The sequence below is a fragment of the Canis lupus genome, chromosome 30 (genome assembly GCF_048164855.1).
Source record: "Canis lupus baileyi chromosome 30, mCanLup2.hap1, whole genome shotgun sequence".
Lineage (NCBI taxonomy): Eukaryota > Metazoa > Chordata > Mammalia > Carnivora > Canidae > Canis > Canis lupus.
In genome coordinates, this window is record NC_132867.1 from 42,664,203 (window position 1) to 42,691,272 (window position 27,070).

A 27,070-nucleotide genomic window follows, 5' to 3' on the forward strand; every position below is an offset into this window, starting at 1 on the left:
CGTTCAGTACAAAGCAGATGTAAGCAGATTCCGTTTCTTTGCAATAAGAAGTCAAAAGCTCAAGCCTGTGTCCAGTAGTCAGGGCTTTAGTACTTTATCCCGTTTGGAAAGGACCTAGGTGTCCAATGAATTTAATCCCAATTTATTACCCAAGCAAAACTTTAAAGTTTCAGGTCACCAAAGACTCACAGCTATCTTAACCATTATCCACGGAAACTTTGAGACTAACCGGAGCTAGTTGGTTTTAGTTACAGCCGTTAACCAGGGAAATGAGGGAGAAGCCCCCACATGTATTAGGAGGAACAGTGAGAGAGAATAAGAGTCAGCGTCCCGTTTGCCAGGGAGGGCCTGGCCTCGTCCAGCAACCCGGTTTGTTCCGGGGAGGCCTACGTGGATAGTTATCATCCAGTCTGTCAGGAGGTAGAGCCCTGTTTTCTGATAGATCCTATTGAGGACAGGGAGTGTTACAGGAGCTCAGTCCTTCCCTAAATTTTGCAATCCAGATTATTTCCAGTGAGTTAAAGGGCATCCCCAAGGGAGAGTCCTTGGGAACTGAAGAAGAGAGAAGATCCATTACCCACGGACACCCGGGTGGCGTCCCACAAAGGGTACGTCCGAGCGACCAAGCCATCCCTGGACCACAGTCACTATGCCGCCTGCCATTACAGGCCCCGTAGAAGAGATGCTGCTGCACCCCCTCATGTCCCTATTGCCTCCTAGGTAGGTGCCTGGCATATGGACCGAAATACCCTGCCTTGGAGGTTGTGCTGCAAAGGTCACACCTTGTTTTACCTTGCCTTGAAGAACCCACAGTTTTTAACCCATAAAAAAAACCACTAGAAAAGCTTTGCAAGGGGAGACTACCCAGTTTTGCATTACACAATCCAAAGGACTCCTCATGAGGATGGCCGGTTTCCCATCCCATGAATCCCATACTTTCCCGTACGTGTCATAGAGAGGGGCCTCTGAGGGTCCCCACACACCAGCTCTCTGTCCCTTACAGGGCATCCCTTGGTGGCCAGTCCTGCAATGAGATGGGCTAACACTCTAGGAGCCACCCTGACCTGCACCTGCAACCCGACCCTCCCCCTCTTCTGGACTAGCACCGAATGAATATTTAGGCGGCTCAGCCATCGTCTAGGGTACAAACTGGTATCTAGGGATCTATGGGTAGGTTTGTGCTGCTTGTGGAGGCGGCTTCCCTGGGCTGTGACCTCCAGGGCCAGTCTCCATCCTTTTACGTGTCTCAGACTCCCTGTGGTCATTCATAATGCCCCGGGGCAGGCTCAGAGCCCCGGGTGGCCGGCCCATATGTGCGCTTCCCAGATAAGGCCTGAAATCAGGGGAATCTGGTCACGTGTATCTTCAGAGTTCCCATATGGAACCCTCATTTGTTTGTGTGCACCCCAGGCTCTGGTTAGCAAAAGCCCAATTAATGGTTTTGGTTTATTTTCAGCAGTAAAGCGCCTGAGCATCCTTTCCCCTAAATGCGTGATGACCTATATCAGTAGATGAGGCCCTAGTACAAACATAGAGTTCCTGGAGAAAAGGAGAAGTCATTTGAGAAAAAAGCATGAAACCAGAGGGTAAGTGAAGGGTTACCTGGTTACCCTCTGGTTAGGACGGGGACAGTGTTCCCTTCCTACAAGGGGGGGAGATTGCCCGGGTCTTTCCCAGAAGCCTGTCACCTGAGTCTTAATATCAGCGACCACACTTGTGGCTCTTACGTGAGCGGCGTGACCTGTACCCTCGCCCTTTCCTTATCAGTAGTGGAAGGAAGGGAGCAGGACCGCTGTACACAGGCCGGTGAAACTTCTTCCCACAGGAGACATTACACACGTGGCCTGACCTCTCTCCGGGACGGGAGTGATAGGTAATACAGCCACCCCAGTTTGCACTCTGCTCACGGTGGCTTACACCCTCCTTCCCCGTGAGGCAGACGACCAACAGCTCAGCGCATCCCAGCCTGGGCTTAGTGAGCTCCCCATCTGCCTCCTGTCGCTCTGGAGCCCTGGGGTTCCAAAGCCGGAACGAAATCTCCAGCCTTCTGCTCCCCCCACTTCCCGGCTGGAAGCAGTTTGGATATGGGGTGCCGTGGACTGAACTGTTCCCCCCCCCAACCCCCCAGTGTGGCCGTACCTGGAGACCGGGCCTTGACGGGGGTTAAATGAGGTCATAGGGTGGCTGACCCGGGAGGACAGGTGGCTCATGCGAAGAGACGAGGACACAGACAGGCACAGAGGGACAACCGTGCAAGAACTCGGGGAGAAGGTGGCCATTCCCACGCGCGGGAGAGAGGCCTGGGGGAGGGGGTGACCGGAGCCCCCAGCCTGAGCTCGGCCGTCCAGCCCCAGCCCTGGGAGTAGCTAAGCTGGGGTCTGGGGGCCGCCCTGGCGGGGTCCGGAGACCCTTTGCGGGGATCTGTGAGGTCAGGAATGGCTGCTTCGCCGGCACTGAGCCCTGCGTCCGACTTCTCGCTGTAGGACGCGCTCGGTTAAGGCCAAGTGACCCGGTGAACCAAACCTGGAGCCTTCAGCCCTGCAGGGAGAGGGAATCGGGGCGTCCTCGCCCGCGGGAACCCGCCTTCGTGACAACTCGGCTTTGGTGCGCTCACCTGCTGGCCTGGGGGACGGCGGTGTAGACTGCGTTACTTGACAGACGTTTTCTCAGAAAAGACTGACGTTAGCCCGTTAGCCCGTCGCTTCCGGGACTCCCAGCTGGTGGGGTTGTTGCCGTCGGTGACCTTTGACCTCTCAAGTAAAAGTTAGAATTTCCCCAAATTTATAGCTGCTGCCGTTCACAGCTAAGACATAAGACTTTTCTGATGAACTCGGTGGTGATATTAACAAATGTGGATTTTTTTGATGTTGGGTAGGGAAGTATCTGGGGAGCTGCATGGTCGCTGGACCAGTGTCTTCCCAACGGCCCCTACGTGGTATCATGGAAGTCATGCACGGGTAAAGGGTATACTCAAAATTTGGGGTGGACCAATGGCTTTTTACGTAGTTTCTCGTAGAGCCGAGGAGGCTCTTTGCCACGGTTTCCTCTGGGTTCAGATCGCCCTTCTCCGCTCACTGCCCTTTAAGCAGTGGCCGCTAGAGCTTCGGTGTCCTGGCAAAGGAGAGCGTCCCCAGTTACTGAGACGGCTGTGGACATAGCGCTCCCCCCTCCAGCTGCACGTCCGTGGGGGCCAGTGGGCTCCACGCATTTCAGCCCAAACGAGCGCACCTAACGGGTTAGCGCGGAGGCAGGTGGGAGGACGCGGCTGTGTCTTCCCGGGCAGACGTACCGAGGGATGAAAATGTGGGCCTGTGCCACGGTCTCGGCAAGTTCTGGTTTGGGAAAATACAGTTAACTTGCGTGGGTTTGCTACTATCTTTAACTGAATTAACAAAATAATTTAAAATTAATAAAATAATAAAACATTTATAATTAATATTATGTTAAATATCATGATGTTATATTATATTAAATTATATTGGGATCCCTGGGTGGCGCAGCAGTTTGGCGCCTGCCTTTGGCCCAGGGCGTGATCCTGGAGACCCGGGATCAAATCCCACGTCAGGCTCCCGGTGCATGGAGCCTGCTTCTCCCTCTGCCTGTATCTCTGCCTCTCTCTCTCTCTCTGTGTGACTATCATAAATAAATAAAAATTAAAAAAAAAAAGTTTAAATTATATCAATTATGTTATATAATTATTATATTATAATTATATATTATATAATAATATAATAATATGTAATTATATATCATATATAATGTATGTTATATATAATATATGTAACATAATCCGTATATAATATATAATATAATTAATATTATACATAATATATTAATAATATATAATAACATAATATGTAGTTATATAATTATGTATTATATAATTATAACATGTAATATATAATATATATCATATATAATATATTTTTTATAATATAAAATATAATATAATATATAATATAATATAATAATATGTAATTATTATATATCTCTCTATTATGTAATTATAATATAAGACAATATAATATAATATATAATATATAATATATAATATAATTAATATGTATAATATATTAATATATAGTATAATATAATGTGTAATTATTATATAATTATATATTATAATTATATTAATATTAATATAATGTTAAATGTTATATATTTAATATTTACTATTAACGATTAATAAAATATTTAAAGTTGTAGTTTTCATTTCTAACAAGGTGAGTGATGATGGATACAACCCACATAATCAAAAGTACGTGGTTGGCGTCCACAGTGACTATTATGAGACCAAGGAAGTCTTGAGGCCAAGGGTGCTGAGGACGGCTCCCCCCGCTGTGGGCACCGCGCTGCACCCCCGCGCTCCCAGGCCGCCTGGTCAGCCCCTTCCGTCCCTCCCGTTTGCGCTCACACCAGCCCACCCCCACACCCCCGGGTGTCTTTCTTGTCCCTTCTCAAATACAGCCTCTGCGACGAGGCGTGCCCCCAGCTGCCCTTCACGCTCTGCCTGCAGCCCCAAGCTCCTCCGGAAACCGGAGCTCTGCTCCAGCACGCAGTAATGGTGCTGACGCTTGTGTGCTCCCTCGTCGTCCCAGCCTCTGCCGTCACTCCTCACTCCCTCCCTGCTCCTGGGGTGGTGGCCCCGGGCCCCCCGGTGGCTGCCGTAACAGTCAGCATGGCCTGGGCTGCGCTGTGGTCGCCATCGGTTTTGGGTCCACTGCGGTCCTGCTGGACATCAGGGGGATGTTTGTCACCGGAACACAGAGTGGCATGTGCCACCTTTGCTCGCTTTTGGTTGGGAAGAGCAAGTGTATGGCCAAGCACGACACAGGGATGGGAGGGGAGGGGGGACCGAGGCTTTGCCGAGCACACAGGCCCTCTGACGTCAGTGTCACCTGGAGGAAATCCTTCCATCATTCTTTGGCTCCTGTCCTCCACCCTGCGTCCTTTGTCGCCCGCCCCTGAGCCGTGCTTGGGGCCTGCCCACCTCCCCTGAGCTGATGGCTGGAAGGCCATCTGCCTGGCTCTGTTGCCAGCCCTGGGACAGGACAGGGCACTTTGTGTTTCACTCTGGGGAGGCTGCTGGCCATGGTCAGCCCTGCATGGCTCTGGCCTTCCCTCCGGGTGTTGCGAGAAATGACCCAAGCCCTTCTGCAGCTTCTGCCCCTGCCCAAGAGAGTGATGGCACAGGCCAAGCACCCTGGGGGTCCCAGGCCGTGTCGGGTGGGCCGTGATGAGAGGGTCCAGAGGTTTGCTCCTCCTCCTCGGCCACACGGCTGGCCGTGGCCTCACCCTGCTGTCAGGGTGCACCAGGGCTCGTACTGTGATTCCTCTTCTCCTTCTCTTCTCACTTATGCAGAATCTGTGCACTACGCCTTTACTCCGGGCTGGGAGTGATTTTAGGTGGGGGGGGGACGTAATGCGCCGGCATTCAGAGGGAGGGCACAGGTGAGCAGAGGAGTGGCCTCTGCACGCTGGCCGCTGTGGTGGTCTGCAAGGCTGCTGGGAGCCCAGACAAGACGCCTGGAGGTGGGGGAGTGGCTGGGCCATGTCTTGGGTCGTGGGCGGGAAACCGTGTGTCGGGCCCGAGCTCCCGCAGAGGAGCCAATCCGTGGTGTAGGAAGCGCTGGTTAGGTGGGTGGGCAACAAGCAAGGCCTCACGGGCTTGGCCGGGCCCCCAGCCAGGGCCTCACGTGTGTCTCATGGAGCTTTGCAGCCTCCTGTTGTCTCCGGGTCCTTGTCTGTGCCCGTCTGCCCAGCGACGTCGGGTCCCCAGTGCCCCAAGAGGTAGGCTTCCCTGGGCAAGTGGGCAGCCTGAGTCCCCAGGCACCATCCCGAGCTCAGGGACCTCCGTGTCCCCAGGCTCCTGGCGGGCATGTGCGTGCCAGTGAGCCCAGCTGTGAGCCACATCTTCCCCAGGGCTCAGATCAGCTCTCAGTGGGGGCAGACAGCCCCTGCGCACTACCCACGGCCAGGGGAGAGGGCAGGAGCGGCCCCACTGTGCCCACTGTGCTCCCTCCCCTGCTTGTGCAAGTGATCCCCGTCTTTGGACAGTCGTGTAAATCATATTTTTAATAAAACAAGATAGGTAACGATGGGGGAGCGTGGCACAATAACGACGTTTATAAGCCAAATTTAAGATGCTGCAAACATTTCATGACTAAGCCTTTTCCAAAAGGGAAGGGAATCAAAGGAGCGTGATCACCATCTGCTCCCGTCACTGTTGTGCAGAAACGAGGAGCTCTGTGCTCCTGCCCTCGCCCGGGGTCCCCCCTTCTCCTGCCCCAGCGCAGCCTGGTCCCCCCTCCCACCCCTCCTGGGCAGCGGGTGTCCCGCTGCCTGCTGTCTTCTCCCGGGAGGAAGGTCCTTCCCCGCGTGCAGCCTCCGGGCTTCCTGCAGCCCAGCTCTGCTCCTCGGCCCGGAACGGAGGACCCGCACCCGGCAAGCCTGTCCCGGTGATGCGGGGGCTGCCGCGTCGTGGCCGATCCTCCGTCCCGGGGGCCCCTGCCCTCCTGCAGCCCCCCTCCTCCCAGCGCAGCACCCGTCCCACGGGGTCCGGAGCACTAGCGCGTGATCCTGTTTTCCCGTCCTCCCCGCGAGTGAACGTGCTGCCAGGGGAGCTGTAGCAGAGGCCACAGCCTTTGCGGAGCGCCCGCAACCCTCGGGGCCTCCCGGCTTGTGCCGACGTCGTGTGGCCCACGAGGCCGACGAGCGCCCTGAGCGCCAGACGCCTGGCTCTTCAGGAGACAAAGGGGGCGTACTTCGATCTGTTTAGGGAAGGGAAGCGCTGGAAGCCTTCTGGGGTCCTGCCTCGTTTTACGGAATTTGGCAGAACTGGTTAGTCAGCTTGTCTGGGTCCTCCAGCCTCCGAAATTCATTTACGGCGACCAGGGAGGGAGTCCTCTGTGGATGCAGACAGGGAGTCGGCCGCTGAGGTCTTGCTTCTCCGTAACGTGGGGGTCACAGCGGGATTCTGAAGAGCTTCGGCTTTCACCCGGGATGACACCTTGTTCCACAAGCTGCAAGCACGACGGCCCGTCGGCTCGTGGGCTCTGGGGAGGTGGCCGCCCGCAGCCTCGCAGAGACCCCTGCCCGCCCCCCGGCACCGGCACCGTCCGGGGATGGGACTCTGGGGGCCCAGGCGGAGGTGGATGGGGACGGCCGGCGTGCGGCAGGCGCGTTGAGCACACGCTTCCCGGGGGCTCCCCCGTTCCCCCTCATTCATGGGATTCGAATGTGAAGTCTGGTTTTTGAATGTTGGAGACAAATTCAGGCCACGTGGACCAGCGAGCACACGTCAGACGACATGTGGTCACCCGAGTGAAAGCCCACGTGCAGGGAAGGCCAGGCCGCGCCGGGTCGTGGTCGGTGAGCGGAGGGAGTGGGGTGTCAGCACCCCTGGGCAGAGGCCGCCCCACGTCCTTGGCTCTCGGAGGTTGGCGACCATTACGGTCCCCTTCCCTGGGTCCCCCTGCAGAGGCCCCGACTGAGGAGGCCCGAGGCCGTGGGCCCTGACACACGGGGGCGGGGACGCCCGGCCGCGGGTCCCGGTGCACCCCGGGTGTGTGCTCCACAGCGTGACGCCCGGCACAGGTGTGCGCTGTCCGTGGCTCACTTGGGACCTGTGCCTAGTCGCCTGCGATGGCGCACGCACCACCTAGAGGCCTGCGCTTCTCTACCAGCCTGGGTCTGGAGCTGGATCTGCCCCAGGCCGTGCACGCTGCCCTCCTGATGGGGGGACGGCGGGGGGGGGGCAGGTCCAGGCTCTTGGCTCCCCGGCACCGGCCGGCCGGTGTGCGCGGACGCAGCAGCTCCCGGAGACCGACCGCGGCGTGTCCTCCCGGGCCTCGGCGCGGAGGCTGAGGCGCTGCTCGCGGCGGCGCTGGACACGGCAGCGGCTCGGGAGCCTCGCCCAGATGGGGACGTGAGCGGAGCGGCGCATCCGAAGGCCCCGGTGTACCGGCCGGACGCCGAGCTGGGCGGCGGCGGGGGCAGGAGGCCGGGCGGCCGGAGGTGCCACCGCGCTGCATGACAGCCCCGAGGGGCGGCCCGGAGGCGGCGGGGCTCACTCGGGCCCCCCAGCTCCCCCCGGGCTCCCCCACCTGCCCCGGAGCCGCGCTCGTCCTGCGGCTGCTGTGACCCGTCCGCCCTGCGCCCGGCCCCGGGAGGACGGTCCTTGCGGGAGGAGTGCGCGTCTGCCGGGCGAACAGCCAAGGGGGCGGCCGCGGCTTGCCCGCCGCGACCCGGGGAGCGCTGCCCGACCGGCCCCGAGCCCGGAGGCCGAGTCCAGGAAGGCGGGGGCCGGAGCTCCGGGGCTGTGCTGCTCCGTGGCGGCGGCGTGACCGCGGACGGGCCGACCCCGAGCTCGGCAGGCACTGGCCGGTGCAGCGGGCTCCGCTGAGCCACGTGTGGCCGACTGCGCGGCGTCGGGGCAGCGGCCGGGCCGGGCCAGACGCATCATGAGCTCGCCAGGCAAGGACGGGCCCGTGAGAGGGGCAGGGGGCGGGGGGCGGTCATCACCGTGCGTCGTGCTCCCCTCGCCCTGCCCCGTGCCCCCGCTGCCCCAGGAGCCGACTGCTGCCATCTGGCAGGCTTGCGGGGGGTCGCAGGCCCCATTGACGGAGCCTCAGAGTGGCTCCGTGTCATCTGATCCTGAAGGCGCCCCTGTCCCGACTGCCACAGTCATGGGACCAGTCACGGCCCCCCTGGAGCCAGAATGACCCCCACACAGCGTGGCTGCGAGCGTGTCGGCACCTCCGGAACGCCCTCCGCCGTCCTGCCTGTTGCCTGCACCGTCCTGCGCTGCCGTCCCGCCCGCCGCCTCACCGTGGACCGTCCGCGTGCCGTGGCCTCCGTGCAGCAGGCCCAGCCCCCTGCTTCCACCGTATCAGGACTTCTCCTTCCCTCCCATGGGGTCAGCGCTCCCTGCCCTCAAACCCGGGCTCCCCTGTGACTTCGTGTCAAATCACAGGAAGCGGCGCAGCGGGCCTGGCCTTCACCGCCCGTGGCCACGTGGTTCTCGGGCCGTCCCATGTCCCGGGCTCGGCTGCGTCCTTGCAGGGTCACTGAGCACCTCCCTCATCCTCCCCACATCATAGAACCTGGCTTTGTTCCTCCTGAGCCGTGTTTTCCAGACGAGCACACTCAGGCACTGCCATGCACTGCCTCGTGGGGGGAGCCAGGTTGTGGGCGCGGCGGCTGTCGCGGGTTCCCCGGGGCCGCCGGTCACTGCCGCCAGACCCACTGCTCCGTCAGGGCGGGTGGAACAGTGACCTGCCAGCCGTGGAACCCTTTCCACGTGGATGAGCTGGGATTATTCCATATGCGGTGACGTCTCTTCACTCCCTGGGGCTGTCCGGTGACCTAAAATATGCTTCCTACCAGAAAGGCAGGAGACCTGTTTCTTTCCTTCTTTGGATTTAATAATTTTTTTAAAATTTTTTTTTCACCGTCCTATGGGTTTTGTTTCTCTTCCTGCTTTTTTTTTCTTTCTGTGTAAAGCATTATTATTAACATATGGATTTTACGTAGATGGTACGTTTGTTCTCTTGCAACTATTCTTCTCTTTACTCAGATTGTTCCGTGTTTGCGGGCTTCCGCGTGGATATGACCACACCGGTCTTTGACGGTTTCCTTGACTCTGTCACGTGACGCGTCCTATTCTCCTCTCTGATGCTTGCTTTCCCAGATCTCCTGGAATTAGCTAATTTCCTCAGAGCCCTACTTCGCCCTGGTTGGGGAATGATATTTAGAGACCATAGTCTAGGCATTAAGGGTGCTTATTGCAATTGAGCGTCATCACTTTTTCATAGTTTTAGTGGAGAGAGTGAAGGAGGGGAAAAGAAGGGGAAAGTGAGTTCATAGAAATAGTTCTCAGTCAAATGTAAGATCGCAGAGTTTCTACTTAAAAATTTTTAAATTTAGTACTTGTTTCTCTTTTGTCTTATTAGCATTATTACTTATGTGCTTTACCCTAAATGTACATATAATCAGTTTGGAGTATTACTGGTGCCCACAAATGGCTAATCAAGATTTCCTGGCATGTCTGTCCATCCCTGAGAAGATCGAGACAGATTCCTGTGCTTTAAAGTCAGTTGCCACAATTCTTCTGTCTGTGTGGTTATGTCACCAGCTTCATGTATACTTTTTTGGGGGGGGGGATTAAAAAATTCTTATTTTTGATTATGTAAACATTTATATGATTCTAAAGTAAAAATATGGGCAGCCTCGGTGGCTCAGTGGTTTAGCACTGCCTTCGGCCCGGGTCGTGATCCTGGAGTCCCAGGATCGAGTCCCACATCAGGCTCCCTGCATGGAGCCTGCTTCTCCCTCTGCCTGTGTCTCTGCCTCTCTCTCTCTCTCTCTCTCTCTCTCTCTCTGTGTATCTGTCATAAATAAATAAAATCTTTAAAAAAAATAAAGTAAAAATATATTGGAGTCTATTCAGAAAAGTCTCATGTCCACCCCTTTCCATCCAGATTCCTCCCTTCACAGGTAGGTAGCTTTTGTCTTTCTTTCCATTATTTGTTCTTGAAAATATAAATAAATATATGTGTGTATATGTAAATGAGCTCCTCAACTTAGTAAACATTTCCTTTTTGTTCATATTTCTTTTGATTCTTTTTTTTTTTAAGATTTTATTTATTCACGAGAGACAGAGAGAGAGAGAGAGAGAGGCAGAGACACAGGCAGAGGGAGAAGCAGGCTCCATGCAGGAAACCCAATGTGGGACTTCAGGATCATGACCTGGGCCGAAGGCAGGCACTTAACCACTGAGCCACCCAGGCGTCCCTTTTCATTCTTATTAGGAAAGTTTATTTATTTATTTATTTATTTATTTATTTATTTATTTATTTATTTATTTATTATTGGCTTTATACTACTGTCTATATAACTTTTTTTTTAGGATTTTATTTATTCATTCATGAGCGACCTAGGGAGAGAGAGAGGCAGAGACACAGGCAGAGGGAGAAGCAAGCTCCATGCAGGGAGCCCGACATGGGACTCGATCCTGGGACTCCAGGATCATGCCCTGGGCCGAAGGCAGGGGCCAAACCGCTGAGCCACCCAGGGATCCCAATATTGTCTATATAATTCACAAAAACCTCTCTTTTCTTTTTTTCTTTTCCCTCGTCTATTGATGTGCTCTCCTGGGGGTTAGAGGGAGCTGGGAGCCGCTTCTCTCCCTCTCGGGGGCTCTAAGGCTCCCCTCGATACTCCCCCACCTCTTCTCCCACGTTATTAGCTTTATCGGTTCCTTATCTCCATCACATGGAACGTTTATACGTTACTCTGTCACCACCAACTGCGTCATTTAGTTCAGGTTCTAGAGCTAAATGTACCCGATGCTTGTCACCGTACTTCTTGTGACATAGCTTCTCCACTTACCTCGCGGTTGGCTGGAACCCACTCATGTTGGGTTCTTCGGGGTAGGCTCTGCAGGAAAATGTTCCCGGGGTTCCTGCACGTTCACATCTTTTTATCTGTGGCCTTTGCAGCACAGCTGTAATTTAGCTGCATAAAATGCTTGGTTTATTTTTTTTTTTCACTTTAGTGTCTTAAAAAGTGTTGCTTTGCTTCTGCATTGCTGTCGAGAACCCCAACCTCCTCACTCTGATGTTCTTTTCATTATAAGTGTGCGGGACCTTTTAGGCTGGGTGCCCCGAAGACTTGGCTCTAACATCTGTTTTCCTGAAGTGTGTCTTGCTGTGAGCTGCTCAGGCTTGAATTTTCAGGAACGTGGGGTGCCCAGTCACGGTGTAGATTCAGGCTGTTTTGCGCCCGGAAGTGTTTTGGGGTGATTCACGAGTATACGTGGAGACGCAGCGGGGTGTACTCACATGCACGGACGGTGGCTCTCTCTTGCCCGTGCATTGTGTCCGTCATGTTCTCTGGAGTCTCCTTCCTGCACATCTGTCTCATTATTTTTTTTCTCGTTTCTCTTCTCTACGCTCTTTCCTGGGCCTTCTGTGCTCTTTGCTCATATGCTTCTTCTGCTTCTCAATTCTGACAAACATTCTGGTTTATTCCTGAGCTCTCTACCAACCACCTTTTTATGTCTTCTGGTTTTCTTGCCATGTCACTTTGAGATGTTCTAATTCTATTTTAAATTTTGCTCTTCTAAAAAAAAAAATTTTGCTCTTCTAAAAAATAAATAAAAAATAAAATTTGTTCTTCTAAAATGTTGATGATTTTCAAATTTTTTGTTCAATTTGGCATATTAATTAGACTATAATTTTCTACCTTGGGTTCATAGTTTTCTTTTTTTTGCTGTTTTTTAATAATAAATTTATTATTAAATTTATTAAATAAATAAATAAATTTAAATTTATTAAATAAATTAAATTAATAAATTAAATAAATAAATTTATTAAAGAAATAAATAAATTTGAATTTATTAAATTATTAAATTATTAAATTTTATTGGTGTTCAATTTGTCAACATACAGAATAACACCCAGTGCTCATCCCGTCAAGTGCCCCCCTCAGTGCCCGTCACCCATTCACCCCCACCCCCGCCCACCTCCCCTTCCACCACCCCTAGTTCATTTCCCAGAGTTCATAGTTTTCTGATGTATTTTTATTATCTCTTACAGTGTTTTATTTTCACTATTTTATGGGATTGAATCATAATTCTCTTCTGCCTTTTTTTTTTTTTTAATAAGGCATTTTCTGGACCATTTGGGAAGAGGTTCCTGCAGAGGAATTGGGAATGAGCCAGAATAACTTTCCTAGCCTTGTGGACCAAGGGATTTCTCCTTTATTTTGGCCATGAAAGATTTTTTAAATGGCCTCCGCACAGGCCTTCCTATTGGTGAGCATCACTCCTGCTTCTGGAGGACTTCCACAGTCTGATGTCCGTCATCTGGAGAGGAACAGCGCTCAGCACTCCCCCCACCACCACAATGCTCCCCTCCCATGGCTGTGCTGTGCCCACCCCCTCAGCTGTCACCCTCAGCCATCACCCTCAACTGTCACCCTCAGCCATCACCCTCAGCCATCACCCTTGGCCCACCCCCTCATCCTGCACCCTCTGCCATCACCTGTCCTAACGGGTCAGGTGGTCAGCCAAGACACACTGAGGCTGTTCCTCCTCCCATTGTCCTTCTCTGAAAACTTCTGTGTTCCAGTAGCTTCACTTGTGCTGTTTTGGGGACATTTTTTTTTCTCCATATGGTTCTTTCTCCAGAAGTGAAGATTGTATATTTCTGAGATTCCTGAGGACTTAGAGCCCTCAGCACTGTTTAAATTTCCTACAAGCTCCTTCCTCCCTTCCTTGCAGCCTTCCTGCTTTCCCTCCCTCCCTCCCTCCCTCCTGTCTTTCTTCCTTTGTTTCCACCTTCCCAGAACCTGGGGACGTGGGTTCAGCACATACCTCCTGGAGTTTCAACATTTGCTCTCAGAATATTCACCTAGATTCCCACTTAGCGTCAGTTCTATTTCTTTGTGGGAGATGTTGGTATTTGGGGGTGGGGGGGGGCGGGTTCTGAGCTTTGTGATTCAAAGGCCTCTTCCCCACTTACTATTTCCTACAAACGCTGTGCATCTGGGAACTCACTCAGACCCTGCTGCTGTGTTCTGGCCACACCTACCCTGATCCTGGGGATTTGATGGACTCCTGGACTGTACTGAAGAGGTCTCGGGGTTTTTCTTTGTTTATCTAATCATAGTATCTGGGGATTTTTAAGGAATTTTGAAAATTAAAAGAAAAATTGGCGCCTGGGTGGCTCAGTCAGTGAAGCATCTGCATTTGGCTCCGGTCATGATCTCAGGGTCCTGATCAAGTTCCGTGTCAGGCTCCCTGCTCAGTGAGGGAGTCTGCTTCTCCCTCTGCCCCTCCCCCCTGCTTGTAATCTCTCTCTCTCTCTCTCATGCTCTTGCTTTCTCAAATAAATAAATAAAATTGTTTAAAAAAATGGAAAAAAGAAAAAACTATCCTGTTACCATGAAATAGTGAATTTTTATATTTAAGTCCTAGGAGACTTAATAATCAGTTAAGTAAACAACAAACATCATTGTCCTATATGGTTGATATTCATTTCCTTTTATTCATATTTTTACATTTTTTATTCTGTATTTCTTTCTGCAAATCCAGTATTCTTTCTGTGGCCATTTTCCTTGTGCCTGAACAATACCCTTTACCATTGACTGTAGAGTGGGTCCACTAGGAAGAAAGTCCCCGTTTTCTGATTGTCTGGAACGCCGACCACACGCGGGCCAGACCTCAGCGCACTGTGATTTCCAGCACACCGCAGCTCTACTTCTGTTCTGGCAACCGTGCTTGCTGTTGAGAAGGAAGCCTTCGGCCTAATGACTGCTCCTTTGAGAATAATCTCATTTATTTCTTTATTTGCTCTGGAGATCTCTTCTTTGTCTTTGTTTTCTTGAGATCCTATTATGCTGCAGCCAGGATGAGTTCCTCAGTCAGGCTTGCTTGGAACGTGCCGGGTGCCTGAGTCAGTCCCTGCAGACACAGCCTCGGCTCCGCCCCCTCCCTTCTCCTTGGAGCCTGAGCGAATGTAGGTCGGGGCCTGCACGGTGCCTGCATGTGTCTCATCTCTCGCGTTCCCGTCTGGCTCTCTATGTGCTGCCTTTTGGACCATCTCGCATGGCTTAGTTTTTGGCTCATAAAATCTCTCCAGTTCTGCACAGTACTGTTGTTAAACGTGTTAGCTGAGTTTGAAACCGGGTTTCGGAGCTTCTCGTTTCAGAATTTCTCTGTTTGCTATAAGAAACATTATTTGTAAAAACAAACAAACAAACAAACAAACCTAGTTTTGACTTTTATTCTGAAAAAAATCACAGACTCGTAGGAAGTAGCAAAAATAGCACAGAGTCTCCTATAACATTTACCCAGCTCCTTCCAGTGGTAACATCTTACCTAACGTTAGTACAGTATGAAAACCTAGAAAATAATATGGTGCGGTACTGCTAATTAGACTACAAACTTTATCCCAATTTTACCAATTTTTACCTGCACTCAGTTATGTGTGTGTGGTAGGAGTAATAGGAGGAGGAGGAGGAGCAGTGGTAGTAGTGGTAACAGTAATAGTATTGGTAATAACAGAAGTACTAATAGTAGCAGTGTTAGTAACAGCAGCAACAACAGAAGTAGTAGTAGCAGCAGCAGCAGCAGTAATTAGTGGTGTGGGTCATAATGGTAGCAAGAGTAGTGGAAATAGTAGTAGTAGTAGTAGTAGTAGTAGTCATAATCCTACCAGTAGTAGTAGCAGTAGTACTAGTGGTGGTAGTAATAGTAGTAGCAGCAGCAATGGTCCTACTAGTAGTAGTGGTGGTGGTAGCAGTAGTAATAGTGGCAGTAGTAGCAGCAGGTGTTGTAGCCTTGGTAGTAGTCGTCGTAACGGCAGGACTGGTAATTGTAGTAGCAATAACCGTAGTCGTAGTAATAATAGTTTGGTTTTGTGCGGTTTTATCTGCTGCACAAATTTGTATAACCACCTCCACCATCTAAGATACAGAACTGCCCCTTGGGTCGCCTCTAAGGAACTGCCTTGTGATGCCCTGAAGTATTCGCCCTCCACCCCACTCCCAGCTCTCCCCTGGAGACCAATAATTGATTCTTGATAATTGATAATTATGTCCTTTCAAAAAATGTTACAGAATTGGAGTCCTACAGTTTGCAACCTTTTAACACTGGCTGTTCTCCCTCCACATAAGGCCCTACAGACCTGTCCCAGGGGCCATGCGTATCGGTAGTGTGTTCCTTTTTCTGCTATGTCGCACTCCGTGGTGTGGGAGGACCACAGTCTGGCCACTCACCCATTGAAGGATATTGGGGTTGTTTCCCATTCTTGCCTATTGCAAATAAAGCCACAGTGTAAGCCCAAGCACACCTTTTTCATGTCTATGTAAGTTGTTATTTCTCTGGCATAATTACCCAACAGTACAATTGCCAGCTTCCATAAGAAGGACGTGTTTCATTTTATAGTAAGTGATGTTTCCAGAATGGCTATACCATTTTATATTTCTACTGAAATGTATGGGAGATCCGGTTCCTACATTCCTTGCCAATATTTGATACTACCACTATTTTTCAAAGCTGTTCTAATGGATAGGTAGTGACACCTCCTTGTGGTCATGATTTGCATTTCCTTAATAGCTAACGATGTAGAACAGCCTTTTCATGGGTTTATTTTCCATCCATATACTTTCTTTAGGGAAATGTCTGTTCATGACTTTTTCTCATTTCCTAATTGATTTTTTTTTTTTTTAAACTCCATTACCTATTTCACCCGTCCCCTCACTCTCCTCCCTCTGGTAATCATCAGTTTATTCCTGTAGTTGAGAGTCTGTTTCTTGTTTTGCCTCTTTCTTACTTTTTTTCCCTTTGCTTGTTTGTTTCGTTCATTAAATTCCACATATGAATGAAATTGGTGTTTGTCTTTCTCTGACTGACATCTCAACACCCTCTAGCTCCGTCCATGTTATTGCAAATGGCAAGATCTCATCCTTTCTGATGGCGGAGTAATATTCCATTGTGTATACACCACATCTTCTTTATCTGTTCATCTATTGATGGACATTTGTGTCATTTGGATAAATACCTAATAGTGCAATTTTCTGGGTCATAGGGTAGCTCTGTTTTTAACTTTTTGAGGAACCTCCACACCGTTTTCCGCAATGGCTATAGCAGTTTGCATCCCCATCCACAGTGCACAAGGGTTCCTTTTCCTCTGCTTCCTCACCAACACTTGTTGTTTCGTGCGTTGTTGATGTTAGCCAGTCTGACAGGTGTGAGGTGGGATCTTGTTGTGGTTTTGATTTGTATTTCCCTGATGATGAGCGATGTTGAGCATCTTTCATGTGTCTGTTGGCCATCTGGATGTCTTCTTTGGAGAGATGTCTTCTGGCCATTTTTTAATTGGATTGTTTGGGTTTGGGGTGTTGGGTTCTATCAGTTCTCTATATATTTTGGAAACTAACCCTTTATCAGATATGTCATTTGCAAGTATCTTCTCGCATCCTGTAGGTTGCCGTTTAGTTTTGTTGATCGTTTCCTTCACTGTGCAGAAGTTTTTATTTTATTTTTTAAAACGATTTTATTTATTTATTCATGAGAGACACACAGAGAGAGGCAGAGACACAGGCAGAAGGAGAAGCAGGCTCCATGCAGGGAGTCCGACGCGGGACACAATCCCGGACCCCGGGATCACGCCCTGAGCTGACGGCAGACTCAACTGCTAAGCCATCCAGGCATCCCAGAAAAGCTCTTTATTTTGATGAAGTCCCAATAGTTTATTTTTGCTTTTGTTTCCCTTGCCTCAGGAGACATATCTAGGAAATGTTGTGCCTCAGATATGGCTGATATCTGAGAGGTTACTGCTTATGTTCTCTCCTAAGATTTTTATGGTTTCCTGTCTCATATTTAGGTCTTTACCCCACTTTGAATTTATTTTGTATAGTTTCATTCCTTTGCCTGTAGCTGCCCAGTTTTCCCAACACCATTTGTTGAAGAGATGATCCTTTTCCCATTGGATAGTCTGTCCTTCCCTGTCAAAGATTAACTGACCATGTAATTATGGAATCATTTCTGGGTTCTCTGTTCTGATCCATTGATCTATGTGTCTATTTTTGTGCCAGTGCCATACAGTTTGATTATTATGGCTTTGTAATGTAATTTGAAATCCAGAATTATGATGACTCTTGCTTTTCTTTTTCAAGATTACTTTGATTATTCCAGGTCTTTTCTATTTCTTTTTTTTTTAAGATTTTATTTATTAGAAACAAAGAGAGGGGCACAGACACAGGCAGAGGGAGAAGCAGGCTCCATGCAGGGAGCCTGACGTGAGACTCGATCCCAGGACTCCAGGGTCACGCCCTGGGCTGAAGGCAGCGCTAAACTGCCAAGCCATCGGGGCCACCCGGGTCTTTTCTATTTCTATATAAATTTTGAGATTGTTTGTTCCAGTTCTGTGAAAAATACTGTTGGTATTTTGATAGGGATTGCATTAAACGCGGAGATTGGGGACACCTGGGTGGCTCAGTGGTTGAGCGTCTGCCTTCAGCTCAGGTCATGATCCTGGGGTCCTGCAGGGAGCCTGCTTCTCCCTCTGCCTGTGTCTCTCATGAATAAATAAAATCTTAAATAAATAAATCAATAAATGTGGAGATTGCTTTGGATAGGATAGACATTTTAATGTTATGTTATTCCAGTCCATGAGCTTGGAATGTCTTTTCATTTCTTTGTGTCATCTTCAATTTCTTTCATAAGTATTTTATAGTTTTCAGAGTACAGGTCTTTCACCTCTTTGGTTATTAGGTTTATTCCTAGGTATCTTACTATTTTTGGTGCAACTGTAAATGGGATTCTTAATTTCTATTTATGCTGCTTCATTACTGTTCTATAGAAATGCAATAGATTTCCGTATGTTGATTTTGTATCCTGTGACTTCACTGAATTTGTTTATCAGTTCTAGCAGTTTTTTGGTGGAGTCTTTCAGGTTTTCTATATAGAGTATCATGTTGTCTGAAAAGAATGAAAGTTTTACTTCTTCCTTACTGATTCAGTTACCTTTTATTTCTTTTTGTTGTGTGATTGCCTTTGCTAGGACTTCTGGTACTATGGTAAGTAACAGTGGTGAGGGTGGACATCGCTGTCGTGTTCCTGACCTTAGGGGAAAAGCTCTCGGTTTTTTTGTTTTTGTTTTTACCATTGAGTATGACATTTGCTGTGAGTTTTTCATTTATGGCTTTTATTATGTTGAGGTATGTTCTCTCTATCCCTACTTTGTTAAGGATTTTTATCATGAATGGATGTTGTACTTTGTCACATGCTTTTTCTACATCTATGAAATTATCGCATGTTCTTACCCTTTTCTGTGTTGGTGTGATGTATCACGTAGACTGATTTGTGAATATTGAACCACCCCCAGCCCAGGAATAAATCCCACTTGATGGTGGTGAATGACTTTTTGAATATACTGTTGGATTTGATTTGCTAGCATCTTACTGAGAATTCTTGCATCCGTGTTCATAAGGGATATTGGCCTGTAGTTTTCTTTTTTAGTGGAGTCTTTGGTTTTTGGAATCAGGGTAAAGCTGGCCTCATAGAATGAATTTGGAAGTTTTCCTTCCTTTTCTGTCTTTTGGAATAGTTCAAGAATAGGTATTAACTTATTTAAATGTTTGGTAGAATTCGCCTGTATAGCTATCTGGTCCTGGACTTTTGTTTGTTGGGAGATTTTTGATTATTGATTCAGTTTCTTTACTGGTTATTGATCTGTTCAAATTTTCTATTTATTCCTGTTTCAGTGTTTGTAGTTTGTATGTTTCTAGGAATTTATCCATTTCTTCTAGGTTGTTAATTTTTTGGCAATATAGTTTTTCATAATATTATGATTATTTGTATTTTTATGGTATGGGTTGTTATTTCTCCCCTCTCGTTTGTGATTTTATTTATTTGAATCTATTCCCTTTCTTGGTATGTCTGGCTAGAGGTTTTCAATTTTATTGATTTTTTTCAAAGAACCAGTTCCTGGTTTCATTGATATGTTTTACTGTATGTATAGTTTCTCTATCATTTATTTCTGCTCTAATCTTCTTTCTGCTGGTTTTAGGTTTTATTTGTTGTTATTTTTCTAGCCCCTTTAGGTGCAGAACTAGGTTATTTGAGACTTTTCATGGTTCTTGAGATAGACCTGTGTTGCCATTTCCTTCCTCCCTTCCTTCCTTCCTTCCTTCCTTCCTTCCTTCCTTCCTTCCTTCTCTCAATTTATTTATTTATTTATTTATTTATTTATTTATTTATTTGAGAGAGAGAGAGAGAAAGCAGGCATGTGAGAGTAGGGGAAGGGTAGAGGAAGAGGGAGCGAATCCTTAAGCAGACTCCATGCTGAGTTGTGGACCCAACATAAGGCTCAACCCCAGGACCCTGAGATCATGACCTGGCTGAAATCAAGAGTTGGACCCTTAATGATTGAGCCACCCAGGTGCCCCAATTTTCTAATTGATTTTTTTTAAACAAGTTTTTTTTAAAGATTTCAGTTATTTATTCATGAGAGACAGAAAGAGAGAGAGAGAGAGGCAGAGACACAGGCAGAGGGAGAAGCAGGCTCCCTGCAGGGAGCCCAATGTGGGGCTCGATCCCAGGACCCCAGGATCACGCCCTGAGCCAAAGGCAGACGCTCCACCCCTGAGCCACCCAGGTGCCCCTCTAATTGATTTTTAAAAGAATTTTATTGTTGAGTTTTGAGTATGCTTCATATATTCTGTGTGCTAGTCTTTTGCTGGATACGTGGTTTGCAAATATTTTCTCCCAGTTTATAGTTTGTCTTCATTGTCTTAACAGGGGATTTTGCATAGCAAATGTTTTTGATTTTCATTAAGTCCAATCTATTAATTTTCCCTTTCACAGATCATGCCTTCTGTGTCAGGTCCAAGGACTCCGCTTACCCTAGATTCTGAAGATTTTTCTCCTTTGCTTTTTTTCCTAAAGGTTTTAGTTTCTTGTTTTATATATGTGTCTATCATCCATTTTGAGTTAATGTTTGTGTAAGGCGAGAGACCTCAATCAGGGTTCATTTTATTGCCTATTCAATTGTCTGAAATCCATTTGTTGAAAAGACTACTTTTTTCTTCATTGAATTGTTTTTCCACCTTGTCAAAAATCAGTTGGGCATATTTGGGTGGGTTTATTTCTAGGTTCTCTATTCTATTGGTCTCTGCTATCTCGAAAACTGTAGTTACAGATTCAGACTTATTATCTCATTGAGTGATTCTTTTTGCTTTATTCTTTTTTTCCCAAGATTTTTAAAGCTACTCTATGGTCTGCGCCTTTCTGTATAGGTTTTATAATAAGCTCATTTATGTCTACAAATCATTGCTGGGATTTAAAGAAAATTATTTAAATAGTAGCATGAAGCCCAATGTGGGACCTGAACTCACAACCCTGAGATCCAGACCTAAGCTAGGATCAAGAGTCAGATGCTTAACAACTGAGCCACCCAGTTGCTGGGATTTTTTAAAGAATTGCATTGAACATTTAGATCAATTTGGAGAGAACTGATATTTTTACTATGTTGTCTTCCAATCCATGGATATGATGTTTCTCTCCATTTACTTAGGTTTTTGAAATTTACTTTATCAGCATTTCACAGTTTCCAGGATACAGATCCTGTATATGTTAAGTGTATGTAAGTAATTCATTTTATTTTGAATTATTTTAAGTGATACTGTGTTTTAAATTTTGGTTTATGTGAGTTCACTGTTAGTATCTAGAAAATACAGTTAATTTTTGTGTATTATTCTTATACTCTGCCTTTCTGAACTCACTTATCAGTGCTAGGGGGTTTGTTGTGTAGATTCCTTGGGATTTTCTAGGTAGAAAACTATCATTTGCAAATAGAGATAGTTTAGTTCTTCTTTTCCAGTCTGTAGGTCTCTGATTTATTTTTCTTGCCTATGACAGTGGCTGGAACCCACAGCATCCTGGATAAGAGTGGTGACTGTGCACAGCCTTGCCCTGTGCCCAGCTGTAGGGCAGAGCATCCAGCTTATCAACATTAGGTATGATGTTAGCTATAGGTTTCATAGATGCTGTTTATCAGGTTGTGGTAATTTTCTTGTGTTCTTAATTGGCTGGTATTTTTTATTGTGAATAAGTTGAATTTTGTTAGATGCTTTTTATGCATCAATTTATATGATCATATGGGTTTTATAGATACAGTGGATTATATTGATTGACTTGTTCTTGAGGAGCCAGCCTTGCATACCTGGATAAACCCTACTTGGTCCTGGTGTATAAATCCTCTGTACATTCCTAGATTCGTTTTGCCAATTAAAAAGTTGTTTTAGTTTATTTGCATCTATGTCCATAGGGCACATTGCTTTGCTTTTGGTATCAGGGTGATGGCGACCTCACAAAATGAGTTGGGAAGAATTCTCCATCTGTTTTCTCTAAAGGATTATCTCAGGTTGGTGTTCGTTCTTCTTTAAATGTTAAAATTCTCCAGTGAAACCATCTGGCCCTGGAGATTTCTTTTTCTGTAGCTTTTTATTACAAATTCAATTTCTTTAGTGGTTATAGGGATATTGAGATTGATGATTTCATTTTGGTTGATTTTTGGTAGTTTGCTGGTTGTTCTTCATAGCTCCTGTTTCTCTGTGAGTTTTTAGAGATGTGCCCTGAGCATGTTCAGCACTGATTTTCTTTCTTTTTTCATGTTGAGATTTTCGTAGTTTGGGGCACAATAAGTGATTTTCCTTCGTATGCTGGGTACGTTGGCTATCGCATTGGGGTATCCGTGCAATCTGTCTTAGCAGGCCTCTGCTGACCCCACATGGGGGCACCCTGCTCACAGCGGACTGGGGTGGAGGTCCGGGCCCCTCCCTCAGTCCCCGGACACCTGGGGGCGGGTGCTTGGTACTGCCAGGCAGGGGAGGCTAAGCTCCCAGGCCAGCCTCTTTGCACGGGGGCAGGGAGGGGTGTTTCCTTGGTCGCCGCCTGCCTGCGAGGGCAGAGGCTGTCTGGCTGCCTCGGCTTCCTGTCCCAGTCCTTGGCCTGGAGAGAGAGCAGACATTTCTTGAGACTTGTTTTTCTGTGTCCTGCACCATTTTTAGGTTGCAGGCTTTTCCAGTGACCAGTTTGGAATATACAGGAGGGAAACGAGATGAAACAAAATGAAGTGGTGAGCTCACCGCCGCGTCATTCCTCAAATCCTGGCAGCCTGCCTCCCTCCCCCTGCTTGCCCGAGTTTTCCTTCTTTGTTTTGTGTTTGGCGTCCAGTTAGTTGTGCTCGGCAGGAAGAACGGGAGCGCGGTGGCTGCTCGGTCATGGCCACGACCAGAGGCCTGGTCCTCCTTGTAGCCTCTGACACCATCTGTGCCCTCTTAATTATTTTCCCTCATCAGTGTCATCAGAGGGCTGTGTCTACCTAGAACTAAATTTTTGAAGAACTAAATTTTATAGTTGTTCATTTTCTCAATGGGCTCATGTCTTTTCTTCAGACCTATTCTTTGTTATTACATTCTTTGTATTTTCTGTGGATGCTTTCTGCTATTTTCTAAATTCTTAAGTTGAATTTCTTTACTCGCTAATTTTTGTTCTCTGTTTATTCCTAACACAGGCTTGTAAGACTGTAAATTCTACGGTCGCCGCTTGCCACAAAGTTCGGCGTGTTGCAAGTTTATTGGTCTAGTTATTTTCTAATTTCATTATGTCATTGCATTCATTTCTTATTTAGAAGCTTTTCCTTTAATGTTTTTGTTTTTTGTTTTTTGAGAGAGAGAGAGTGTGTGTATCCTAGCAGGGTAGGGAAGGGCAGAGGGCAAGTGGCTCCTAGTGGGGCTTGACCCCATGACCCTGAGATCATGACCTGAGCCAGAATCAAGGGTTGAATACTCAACCACCTGAGACACCCAGGCGCCCCCAGAAGCTTTTAAAAGATGTTATGTTCGGGGGAATTATAAAGCCATCCTTTTGCTAATGGTTTCTAATTCAGTTGCCTAATGGGTGGAGAGCATAGTCTGTTTGATTCCGTGTCTTCAAAACTTGTTGAAACTTGCACTGTGAGCTGGGGCGTGGCCAGTTTGGGTCCCCGAGAGCCTGAGGGGAGCGTGGAAGCTCCGAGTGTCACGCACCGCGCGGCGTCCGTGGGGTCGTGCGGCGGCATCTTCATTGGGTTTCCCTGAGCCGGTGCGGGCTGCTCCTGAGAGCTGTGCGGGCGTCTCCCAGGCCGTGCACGCGGTCCGGCTTGAGGTGTCCCCCCCTCCCCGCAGCCTCTGTCCCGCCTCCGCGCCCACGGCCGTCCCGTTGGCTCCGGGCTGGATCATGGCCTGGTCCCCTAACCCTTCTCCCGACTTCCCTCCCGGCCCTCCCGGCCCACACCGGGGCCGACTGTTCAGTATCAGGATTTACCGTCTTCGCCCGATTGGCCCCTTGTGTCTCCCCCCCGGGGTGGCTCCTGCGCTGCCCCCCACGGCCTCCCTCCCCTCCGCCCAAGCGGGTGGGTAGCCCTTGGCCTCCCGTGGTCTGACGCTGCAAACCTCCTGGTGGAGCCCAGGCCGCTCGCTGACGCACAGAACAGCCCGAGCCGCCTAGGCCGCGCGCACGTGTGTGAGCGTGAGCGTGTGTGTACACGTGTGCGCTTTGCAGCGGGATGGGCTTCCTTTGTCTGGACCGTGCCGGAAGGGGCCGTGACGTCCCTGGGGCCTCATCCTTTGAAGCTGATTCGTGGCGGCGGCCCGTTCAGCCGGGCGTTGAGACCGTCGCTTCTGTTGTGGCTGAGAGGGCTGCGCGCGACGGAAGGCCGCGGAGGTGAGGACAGGGTCCCGCCCCTCGCCTGTCTCCGTCTCCCTCCGGCCTCACAGCGACCGTGCTTTGAAGGGACAGCGGCAGCGTCGCTCCCTCGGACAGTGCAGGCCGCGGGTGTCCCCGGCCCCCGACGCGCTGCTGGGGGTGGAAGAAGCGGGTCGTTGCGTGAATGGGACTGGCTGTCACACCACTTTATTTTATTATTTTTTTAAATTTATTTTTTATTGGAGTTCAATTTGCCAACATACAGAATAACCCCCAGTGCTCATCCCGTCAAGTGCCCCCCTCAGTGCCCGTCACCCAGTCACCCCCACCCCCCGCCCACCTCCCCTTCCACCACCCCTAGTTCGTCTCCCAGAGTCAGGAGTCTTCCATGTTCTGTCTCCCTTTCTGATATTTCCCACTGATTTTTTCTCCTTTCCCCTTTATTCCCTTTCACTATTTTTTATATTCCCCAAATGAATGAGACCATATGTTTGTCCTTCTCCGTTTGACTTACTTCACTCAGCATAATACCCTCCAGGTCCATCCACGTTGAAGCAAATGGTGGGTATTTGTCGTTTCTTTAAAGATTTCTGGTCTCAAAAAAAAAAAAAAAAAAAAATTTCTGGTCTCCTGGTCTTTCCCACCAGCGTAGTGACATGTCAGGGCCATATATATTAAGTAAACCAGCTCCCTCTAGATACATCTAGAACGTTAGGAGTTGCAAGTGGAATGTCCTTTGGGTAAAGTTCACTGATTTCTGGTTTTATGACATTCTTACCAGAGCCTGCCATCCCCACTGTTGCTGTTTTGTGTAACTCACTGAGATCCTGATCCTGCTAGAGTTCGGATCGCCCCGGGGGGGGGGGGGGGCAGGGGTCCTCCCTGTTCCACTGGTCGTCTCCCGTGTAATGCTCCTGCTTTAATTTTGGCGTTTCGCTGTCCTCAGAACCGCTTGTCATTGAGTCCGCGTCCCGGATGAGTCACCCTCTGCAGAGGCGAAACCTCCCGTTGTCCCTGGAAGAAAAGAGCCAGAGGATTTCTGGGGCCAGATGCCTCACGGAAAATTCTACTTACTACCCACTTTTACTCCCCTGCCTCTGGCCCTTCCCTCTGCAGACATTCTGGAATGTGTGCGTGAGTTGGCTGGCGTCCAGTCGCCTCTTCCCCTAAAGGCGTGGGTCTCAGCTTTCCAGGCTTTGCCACATTATTTACCACATCGTCACACGCTTCCCAGATGCCAGTATTGTGTTGCTTGTTCTCTCTCCTCCTGACTTTTCAGTACTTCTGAGTCTGTGCCTTTTTATTTTGTGTTATTGAGCAAATGCACATTAATTCTGCAGTTTCATGGGAGGTTTCTCTCTTTACTTTTTTTTTTTTAACTTTGAGTATTGATTGCCTTTAAAAAAAAAAAAAGACCTTATTTATGAGCGCGAGAAAGCTTGAGCAGGGGGGCAGGGCAGAGAGAGAAGCAGACTCCCCGCTGAGCAGGGAACCTGACATGGGACTCGAACCCAGGACCCTGAGATCATGACCTGAGCCGAAAGCAGACGCTTCACCCGCTGAGCCACCCACATGCCCCGCCTTTGTTTATTTTTTTTAATTGCGTATAATTCACACACCATAAACTCCATGCTTTTAAAGCCTACATTTTAGCAGTTTCTAGTATATTCACCAAGGTGTGCCGTCATCACCACTGTCTGTCTACAGGACATTTCATCACCCCAAAGGAAGCCCATACACATCACTAGTCACATCACTAGTCCCCATCGCCTTTCCTCGCCCTGGGAGCCTTGAGTCTACTTCCTGTCTCTCCGATTTGTCTTTCCGGCATCTCATCTACTTGGGACCATACACTTATGTGGTTTTCCGTGTCTGGCTTCTCTCACTCAGCATCCGTGTCTCCCAGGTTCATCTATGTTGCATTTTGAAGGCTTCACTCCTTTTTCGTGTGACAAAACGATATCCCATCGTGTGGCTAGACCACATTTGGTCTATCCCTCCATCAAGTGGTGGCCATTTGGGTTGTTTCCACTCTTCGGCTGCCATGAATTTCATGTGCAAGTTTTTGTGTGAACGTGTGTTTTTATTTTATTTCTCATGTGTAGACACTTAGGAGTGGAATCGCCAGGTCATATGTTAACTGGTTTAACGTTTTGACGAGCTGTGAGACTATATATAACAGAGTGGCTGCACCATTTCGTATTTCCACCAGCAGTGTATGAGGGCTCCAGTTTCCCCATATCCTGGCTGACATTTATAATATTCTGTTTTTCTTCTTTCTTCTCCTCCTCACTATTATCAATATCATCATTGTTGCTACTATTATCACTATTATTGCCGTCCTACGTGGGTAAAATGGTATCTCACGGTGGTTTTCATCTGTATTGCTCTAATGACTAATGGTGCTGAGCATCTTTTCATGTCCTTATTTGGCTGTTTGTCCATCCTCCTTAGAGAAATACATATGCAAATCCTCTGCACATTGAAAAATTTCTTTTAGGGGCAGCCCCGGTGGCGCAGAGGTTTGACGCCGCCTGCAGCCCGGGGTGTGATCCTGGAGACCCAGGATCGAGTCCCACATCGGGCTCCCTGCATGGAGCCTGCTTCTCCCTCTGCCTGTGTCTCTGCCTCTCTCTCTGTGTGTCTCTATGAATAAATAAATAAATAAAATCTTTAAAAAAAAAAGAAAAAGAAAAGTTTTTTTATTGTTGAGTTGCAAGTTCTCTATATGGTCTGGTTAGTAATCCTTTCTCAGATACATGATTTGCAAGTATTTTCTCCTATTCTGCTGATTGTATTTTCTCTCTTCTT

The 27,070-nt window shown here is 48.5% G+C and overlaps 1 protein-coding gene across 22 annotated transcripts in view; it reads left to right on the plus strand.

The window, feature by feature from the left end:
- The window catches only part of PCBP3 (poly(rC) binding protein 3), a 250,340-nt gene that overhangs the window by 166,197 nt on the left and 57,073 nt on the right, over positions 1 to 27,070 (plus strand). The window contains exon 4 of one of the 22 annotated variants that reach the window (XM_072807229.1): positions 1,457 to 1,586. The exons of 18 other annotated variants lie outside the window; for them this stretch is intronic. The gene's annotated coding sequence lies outside the window, so the exon portion shown is untranslated. Of the gene's footprint in view, positions 1 to 1,456; positions 1,587 to 22,397; positions 22,650 to 27,070 lie in introns of those variants that run through there. 3 more of the 22 variants (XM_072807228.1, XM_072807238.1, XM_072807231.1) reach the window with 3 other exon arrangements.